Below are 7,530 nucleotides of genomic sequence, written 5' to 3' on the forward strand. Positions count from 1 at the left end.
GGGAGATGGCGGTATGAAAGTGGTGGGGGGTTGGGGAATATACGGGTGCTGGTGGGGGATGGGAGTGCGGATGTGTTTGGGAGTGCGAATGGGAATGGAAACGGGGTGGGGGATGGGAATGAGAATGGGGGATGGGAATTGGATTGGGTACGCTCACCCCTCCCTTATGTTCCTGAGATTGATGCCTGGCAGAGACTGCCCTCACCAGTCTTGCACTGATCACCCCACGTTCTGTCTCCAGATCCCCTGTGACTTCAGAGGCAGTGGGGTGGTGGGCGCTCCAGACTGAGAAGTCTGGCCACGGGTGGCCCAGGGCTGGCAGCAGGAGTGGTGTGGGATTATTTGGGGTGGTCTATCTGGGGTGGGGACTCCTGAGTCCTCCCTCAGCCTCTCACCTTGACTCCTCACAGGGCCTGGCCCGTTACCCTCCGCCAAGCCCAAGGTGCCGGTCAGACAGAGAAGCTCGTTTCTCTCTTACCCCCAATGCGCAAGTCAGTGGCATCACATCCGGGCACCTGGGGCTTTCCTGGGTTGAAAGCGGTGGCAGAACCGGGGATTCTGCCCGGATGGGGATCCGGATGTTGGATGGTGGGGTGCGGGTGTGGGGTAGGGGATGGGCGTGGGGTTTGAATCGGGGTTGGGGTAGAGGGGTGCTGGTAGGGAATGGGGTGTGGATTGGGTTAGGAGTGTGGATGGGAATGAGGTGGGGGATAGGAATGGGCCTAGGGGACCCTCAGCTCTCTCTTAGGGTCCTGACTTTGATGCCTGGCACAGCCTGCCCTCACCTTGCCTCCTCACAGATCCTGCACCTGCTTACTTCCGTGAACCTCAAGCTGCTGGTCAGACTGACCACCTCGCGTCTCTCTGATCCCCAATGCGCAAGTCAGTGATGTCACATCGGGGCCACCTGGATTGACAGTAGGGGCAGAACCTGATTCCGCCAGGGTGGGAGTTGGGTTGGGGGAGGAGGCGAGAGGTCCCGGAGGTAGGGGTTGATGTAGGCGTGCCCCTCAGTCCTCCCTCAGAATTCTGACTTTGATTCCTTGCATAGCCTGGACCCCTGTTCTCTGCGGATGGTATCTGCTCCCCTCAGACCAAGGTTCTGATTCCAAGTCCCCTGAGGTCACAGTGGGAGGAGAGGTGCCCTTGGGCGACAAGGCCGCTGGGATCTTCCAGGGCTGACAGGAGGGACTAAGTTGGATTCTGTGGCTCCTCTTTGTGCGGGAGCGGACCCTCAGTCTTCACTCAGGAGGGTCCTCCTCCTGGGTCCTGGCTCTTTGTTTAAGTGATGGGTTGGAGATGCTCTCTTTCTCTCACCTCTGAGCATTTGCCCAGCTGTACCCCTTGCAGAAAATGGCTGCAGGTACCAGGCGAGGTGTTCCCTGGGTGGCTGCAGCAACCGTTATTGTAGTGACCTCTGGGAGAAGATGCACACCTTCCCACAGGGAGTCCTCCTTAGCCAGAGCTGGGCTTTGCAAACCTTTTTTCCTCAAAGAAATATATTTTACATATCTTTCGAGGATATATGTAGGTGGCAACATATATATTTATTTCTGTGAAAGAACACCTACCCTTAGTTTGCATGATTCACTCTGATACCCTATTCAACTTCTATTCTACTATTTATGTTCTGTTAAAAGAATTCTTTTCGAAACCAGCCTGGCCAACAGGGTGAAACCCCGTCTTCGCTAAAAATACAAAAAAATTAAAAAATTAAAAAATTAGCCGGACGTGGTGGTGGATGCCTGTAATCCCAGAACTCTGGAGGCTGAGGCAGGAGAATCGCTTGAACCCGGTAGGCGGAGGTTGCAGTGAACCAAGATCGAGTCATTGCACTCCAGCCTAGGCGAGAGTCTCAAAAATAATAATAATAATGATGATGATGATAATGCCAGTCCTCACCCACTAAGTTGGTTTCGGGTTGTAATTAGCAGATCTCTGGAACCATACTGCCTTAACCAAGCCAATTTTCCTGCTGTCCTGCTGTTACCCTAGGGCTGCTGGAATCGTGTTTTGAGGTGCTGCCTCAGATTGCGCAATGCAGTGAAGTGGAAATTTTAAAACGTTCATCCTATTCGTTCTGTCATCTGACGTCTAGGCAGGCTAAAGACTTCTCCAACATCCCTGCAGCCCACCCCTCTCCAATCGACACCACCCCAAACACAAGTACCAGTTCAAAGTACAGTCCTCAGTCTCACCCAGGACTTTCTGTGTTTTGTTGCTTAGATTTTATTGCTGATATTGTTGTTTTTTCTTTCTTTCTTTTTCTCTAATATAATTTTCCAGAGTTGATTTGGGAAGCAGAGAACAGCAGCCTAAATTTGACTGTAATTTTGGCAGCTACAGGTAAGACAATAAATTGTAAGTAATTTAAGCAGAATTGACATTTTTACCATGTTCTGCCCCTGATCAATGAATATGTTATGGTCCTCTACTTATTTCAAATTCCTTTTACCTGAATCTATCAGTATACTTTGATAGTTTCCTCTAGAAATACCTTACACATTTTTCTTAGGCTTCTTTTTTGGTAATTCTTGGATTTTGTTGCTATTGCAAATGGCATATTTTCTATTAATTGTTCTAATTAATGGAAATTAATTAATTCTAATAGTTATTCCTATTGTGTGGCAGAGAGTTTGATTTTGCTATAGTAATCTGTTGTACACCTTGTTCTGAAAACCCATTCACTTGGATATTCCACATGCCTTTTTCTTTTAATTCTCAAGAATGATAAGGGTATTATCACTAAACATTATGTATTTTTCTTATATTCACGCCCCTTATTTATTATGATACTTATAGCTCTGACTTTGTGTCTCAGTGATGATTTAAAACGTAGAGATAATAGCCTACATCTACTTCTTGTTCCGGCCTTTAATGATAATTCTTTGAACTTTTCACATTTGGTTGCTGTCGATTTTGGAAATGAATGTTCTCTTTCAATATAGGTTAACTAAATATTTTACCATGAACTCATATTGAGTTTCTTCCAAAAGCTTTTCCTGTACCCATTGATGTATGTGATCAAATTTTTTCTCCTCTATTTTGTATGTAAAAAATTACAGTGAGACTTTTTTTTTTCTAATGTTAAATCATGTTTTCTTTCCTTGGGCAGAGCTTGTTTGTTCATTTAATATTCTACTAATTTACATAAATTACATATTTGCTGCTATGTAAGAGAGCTTGTTTATGTGTTTTTTCCATCGGGAGTCGGGGTGGTCCTCATCTGATTTTGAATCCAGGAGGGTTAATCTGGGAGAATGAATTGAAGAATTGTCTATATTTTGCGTGCTTTGGAAGAGTTGAGGTAAGATGATGGTTAGTTTTCCTCGATCAGGCGGAATCAGCCTCCAAAGCTGACTAACCTGGAACGTTTGAGGGTGGCTTGAGCTTTCAGTATTGTAGTTTCAGTTTGTGTCATTTAATTCAAGTTTTCTTTTTGGATCAATTTGGTCATTTATTTATTTTATTTCTACAAAATAGTTTCACTTAGGATTTTATTTTAATGGCATGATATTTACGAGAAAAAACGTTTTATTTTGTTTTGTGTGTGTGTGTGTGTGTGTGTGTGTGTGTGTTTTATCAGGGAAGCCTCACACATATAGAGTAATAGAGAGACTAACATGATGAACCCAGCATACCTGACACTCAGCATCAACAACTTTAAATACACGGCAAATCTGGTTCCAGTTAGACACTCACCTACCTGCATCTCAGTTGCTGGAATAATGTGGAGCAAATCAAAGACAGCATACCATTTCATCTCTAAATAATTCAATATTCATTTTTAAAACATGAGGACATTGTACCCAGCCATACCCCTTGCAGAGAATGGCTGCGGGTACCAGGCGAGGTGTTCCCTGGGTGGCTGCAGCACCCGTGATTGTAGTGACCTCTGGGTCACAATCACTACAAACAAAAACCCAATACAATTCTCATTTCTGAAAAATTAAATAAATGATTATGAAATGTTCAATTGTTTTATGCACTTATCTGGAAGACTTATACTTTATAAAATTTGTTTCTTTGAATGAGTACCCAAAATAGTATTACGTAGTGATTTTTTGTAATTAAATCTTTTATCACCTGTAGGTCCCCTCCACATGATCTGTTTTCTTGCCATTGCTTCGTTGTTGTTGGAAAGAAACAGATCTTGTGTTCTTTCCAGTTTTCCATAGTCTGGATTTGCAACACTGTGATGTCCTTTATCATATTCTTTAGCCCTTAATTTCTAGGGCTACAAAATGCCCCAGGGTCATCAGATTTATTCCCTGCCCCAGTCGTAAATAAGCCATTTCTCCAAATATCTGGTTCCTTTCAATGGGAAGTGGTTCTAGAAATCTACTTCTGGGTGCTAGGTGTACTCATTGCTACTTTTGCTTTTGGTGTTTAATTTAAAAGCTCTTTAACAAACAAAGTTATGTAAGTTTTATCTTATGATTTCTTATAGAAGTTGTATAGTTTTTGCATTTTGCATTAGGTCTATGGTGTATTTTGAGTTAATTTCGTGAAATACCTAAGGATTTGTCTAGGCTATTTATTATTATTTTTGTTTAGATACCCAGTTGTTCATATACCATTTGTTGGAACAACTATACTTTCACCTTTATTGCCTTTGTTATAAATCACCTGATTATATGTGTGCAGGTCTATTTTGGGGCTCTATTCTGTTTTTTTAATCTATGTGTTTTTTTATCCATTCACCAAATGAAATACATCTTGGATGCCCCTGTTTCTGGTGATTATCAAATAAGCTATTGTATACATTAATATACAATTTCTTATGTAGACATAAGTTTCCAAATTAGTTGGGTAAATACCTAGGAGTAGGATTGCTGAATCTTATCATAAGACTGTTCAGTTTTGTAAGGAGATGCCAAACTGTCTTCCAAAGTGCCTGTACCATTTTGCATTTCCACCATTAATGAATGAGAGTTTCTTTTGTTCCATATCTTCACCAGCAATTGGTCTTTTTTTATTATTATTGTAGACATTCTAATTAGGTGTGTAGTGGTATCTCATTTTAGTACACAATTTTCTAATGACAAAGGACGTTCAGCACTTTTGTTACACTTATTTGCCATCTGTATATCTTCTTTGGTGTAGTGTCTGTTCAGATCTTTGACTGTTTTCATTTATTTCTATCGTCGAGTTTTAAGAATTTGTGTATATTGTAGAGACAAGTTCTTTACCACATATGTATACTACAGATGTTTTCTCCTAGTCTGTAGCTTCTGTTTTTATTCTCTTAACACCGTCTTTTGAACAGCATACGATTTTATTTTAATAAAGTCCAACTTGGCAAATTTTCTTTCATCGATGTTGCTTTTGGTGATAAATTTAAAACTCACCACCAAACTGAAAATTATATAGATTTACTCTTATGTTTTCTTACACAAGTTGTATGGATTTTGCATTTTGCATTAGGTCTATGATGTGTTTTGAGTTAATGTTTTTGAAATATGTAAGGATATGTCTAAGTTATTGTTATGTGTCTATAGATGTCCAATTGTTCAGGCACCATTTGTTGGGAAAACTATAGTTTTACCATTATTGCCTTTGTTGTAAATCACCTGACTATATGTGTGCAGGTCTATTTCTGAGCCCTATCCTGTTTTATTAATCTGTGTGTCTATTCTTTGCTGATGCTTGTGTCCTCTGTCAAATTCATATTTTGAAGCTTTCGGCCCCAGTATGTCTGTATTTGGAGGTGGGGCCTCTAAGGAAGTAATTAATGTTAAAAGAGGTCGTAAGGGTGGGGCCTTGATCCCATAGAATTAGTGTGCTTATAAGAAGGGACACAAGAAAGCACTGTTGTGCTTGCATGAGACCTCTCTCTCTCTCTCTCTCTCTTTCTCTCTCTCTCTCTTTCTCTCTCACCCTTCCTCCCTCCCTCTCTCCATGCACATACACAGAAGAAATGCCAAGAATGGATGTAATGAGAAAGGGCCGTCTACAGGACCACCTCCAGTCCTTTATCTGTGACTTTTAGTCTCCAAAACTGAAAAATAAATAAATTTCTGTTGTTTCAGCTACACAATCCATGGCATTTTGTTATGGAAGTCAAAGCTAACTAAGACATAACCCCAGGGAACAAATTTTTCTTCTGTTTTCTTCTAGAAAAAAAGTATTTTTGACATTTAGGGCTATGATTCACTTTGAGTTACACTTTTATATGGGGCAAGGCATGTGCAATGGTTAGTATTATGGGTCAACTTGTCTAGACTATAGTATTCAGTTGTGTGGTCAAACACTAGTCTAGATGTTTCTGTGAAGGTATTTTGTAGATGTGATCAGCGTTTAAAATCAGTTGATTTTAAGTAAAGCAGTTTACCTCCATAATGTGGGTGTGCCTCATACAATCAGTTGAAGGTCTTAAAAGACCAAGGTTTCCTGGAGAAGGAATTCTACCACGAGATTGGAACATAAAAACGCTATGTCAGTTTCTAGCCTGCTGGCCGACAGGCCAGATTTTGGATGTATCAGACCTCAGAATCACCTGAGACAGTTCCTTAAAATATCTATCCTTGTCTTTCTCTCGTTCCCTTTTTGCATGATAGATAGATAGATAGATAGATAGATAGATAGATAGAGGATTGAAATTTAGTTTTGCATGTGGATATCCAATTGTTCCAGACCCAATTGTTGAATACACTATAATTTCTCTCCTCTACTCTTCATTTGCATCTTTATCAATAATTAGTTATCTATAGATGCATATACATGTGGATTCATTCCTGGACTTTATTCTTTTCTGTTGATGTATTGCTGTAATTATGACAGTTCCACACTATACTTATCATTGTTAGTTTACAAGCCTTGAAATGAAGCAGGGTAATCCCTCCAATTTCGTTCTATTTTTTAAAGTTTTCTTTAGCTATTCTAGGGCCTTTATACTTCTGTATGAATGTTAGAGTCAGCCTCCCAATTTCTATTTAAACATTTCTGGAATTTGGATTTGGATTGCACTGAATCTTTCAAAAACCTTGGGGGAAAGTGACTTCTTAATATTCAGTCTTTTGACTAATGAATAAAGTTTATATCGCTATTTACTTAGTTTCTCATTAAATTTATCACTGTAATGTTTTATAGTTTTCAATGGACAGATCTTATACATCTTCTGTCATATTTATCCATTTAATATTTGTTTTAAATTACATTGTTTTGTCTCAATTGCCAATTGCTCATTGCTAGTATAAAAACACAGGTATAATGACCTATATCCAGTGCCATTGCTAAACTCTTATTAGTTCTAGAAGCATTTTTAAGATTGATAGAATTGTCTGCATATGCTCTTATTTTCTGTAAATAAAGACAGTTTTACTTGTCTTTTTCCAATCTGAAGGCCTTTTTTGAAAAACACTTATTACACTGGACAGAACCACAGGTACAGTGTTGATCTATTCTACTCAACAATACCCTGTTCCATGAACTCATCAGTTTTAGGTTGTATTTTTCTACAATGCAAACATCCTGCATGATTTCTGACAGGTGAAAATCTGCCTCATTCGCCCTACACTGTTTTTTTTT

General features: G+C 39.9%; 1 protein-coding gene and 1 long non-coding RNA gene across 2 annotated transcripts in view; one reads left to right on the top strand and one right to left on the bottom strand.

Moving 5' to 3' along the window:
- Positions 1 to 434, bottom strand: part of MAGEA4 (MAGE family member A4) — a 10,039-nt gene extending 9,605 nt beyond the window's left edge. The window contains exon 1 of the mRNA XM_017850069.1: positions 396 to 434. The gene's annotated coding sequence lies outside the window, so the exon portion shown is untranslated. The remainder of the gene's footprint in view (positions 1 to 395) is intronic.
- A 265-nt stretch (positions 435 to 699) lies between these two features.
- The window catches only part of LOC108514036 (uncharacterized), a 13,216-nt gene continuing 6,385 nt past the window's right edge, over positions 700 to 7,530 (top strand). Inside the window, exons 1-2 of the long non-coding RNA XR_001881087.1 lie at positions 700 to 918; positions 2,287 to 2,346. This is a non-coding gene — a long non-coding RNA (uncharacterized LOC108514036). The remainder of the gene's footprint in view (positions 919 to 2,286; positions 2,347 to 7,530) is intronic.

The sequence above is a fragment of the Rhinopithecus bieti genome, unplaced genomic scaffold (assembly GCF_001698545.2).
Source record: "Rhinopithecus bieti isolate Rb0 unplaced genomic scaffold, ASM169854v2 scaffold_33601, whole genome shotgun sequence".
NCBI classification, from domain to species: Eukaryota; Metazoa; Chordata; class Mammalia; order Primates; family Cercopithecidae; genus Rhinopithecus; species Rhinopithecus bieti.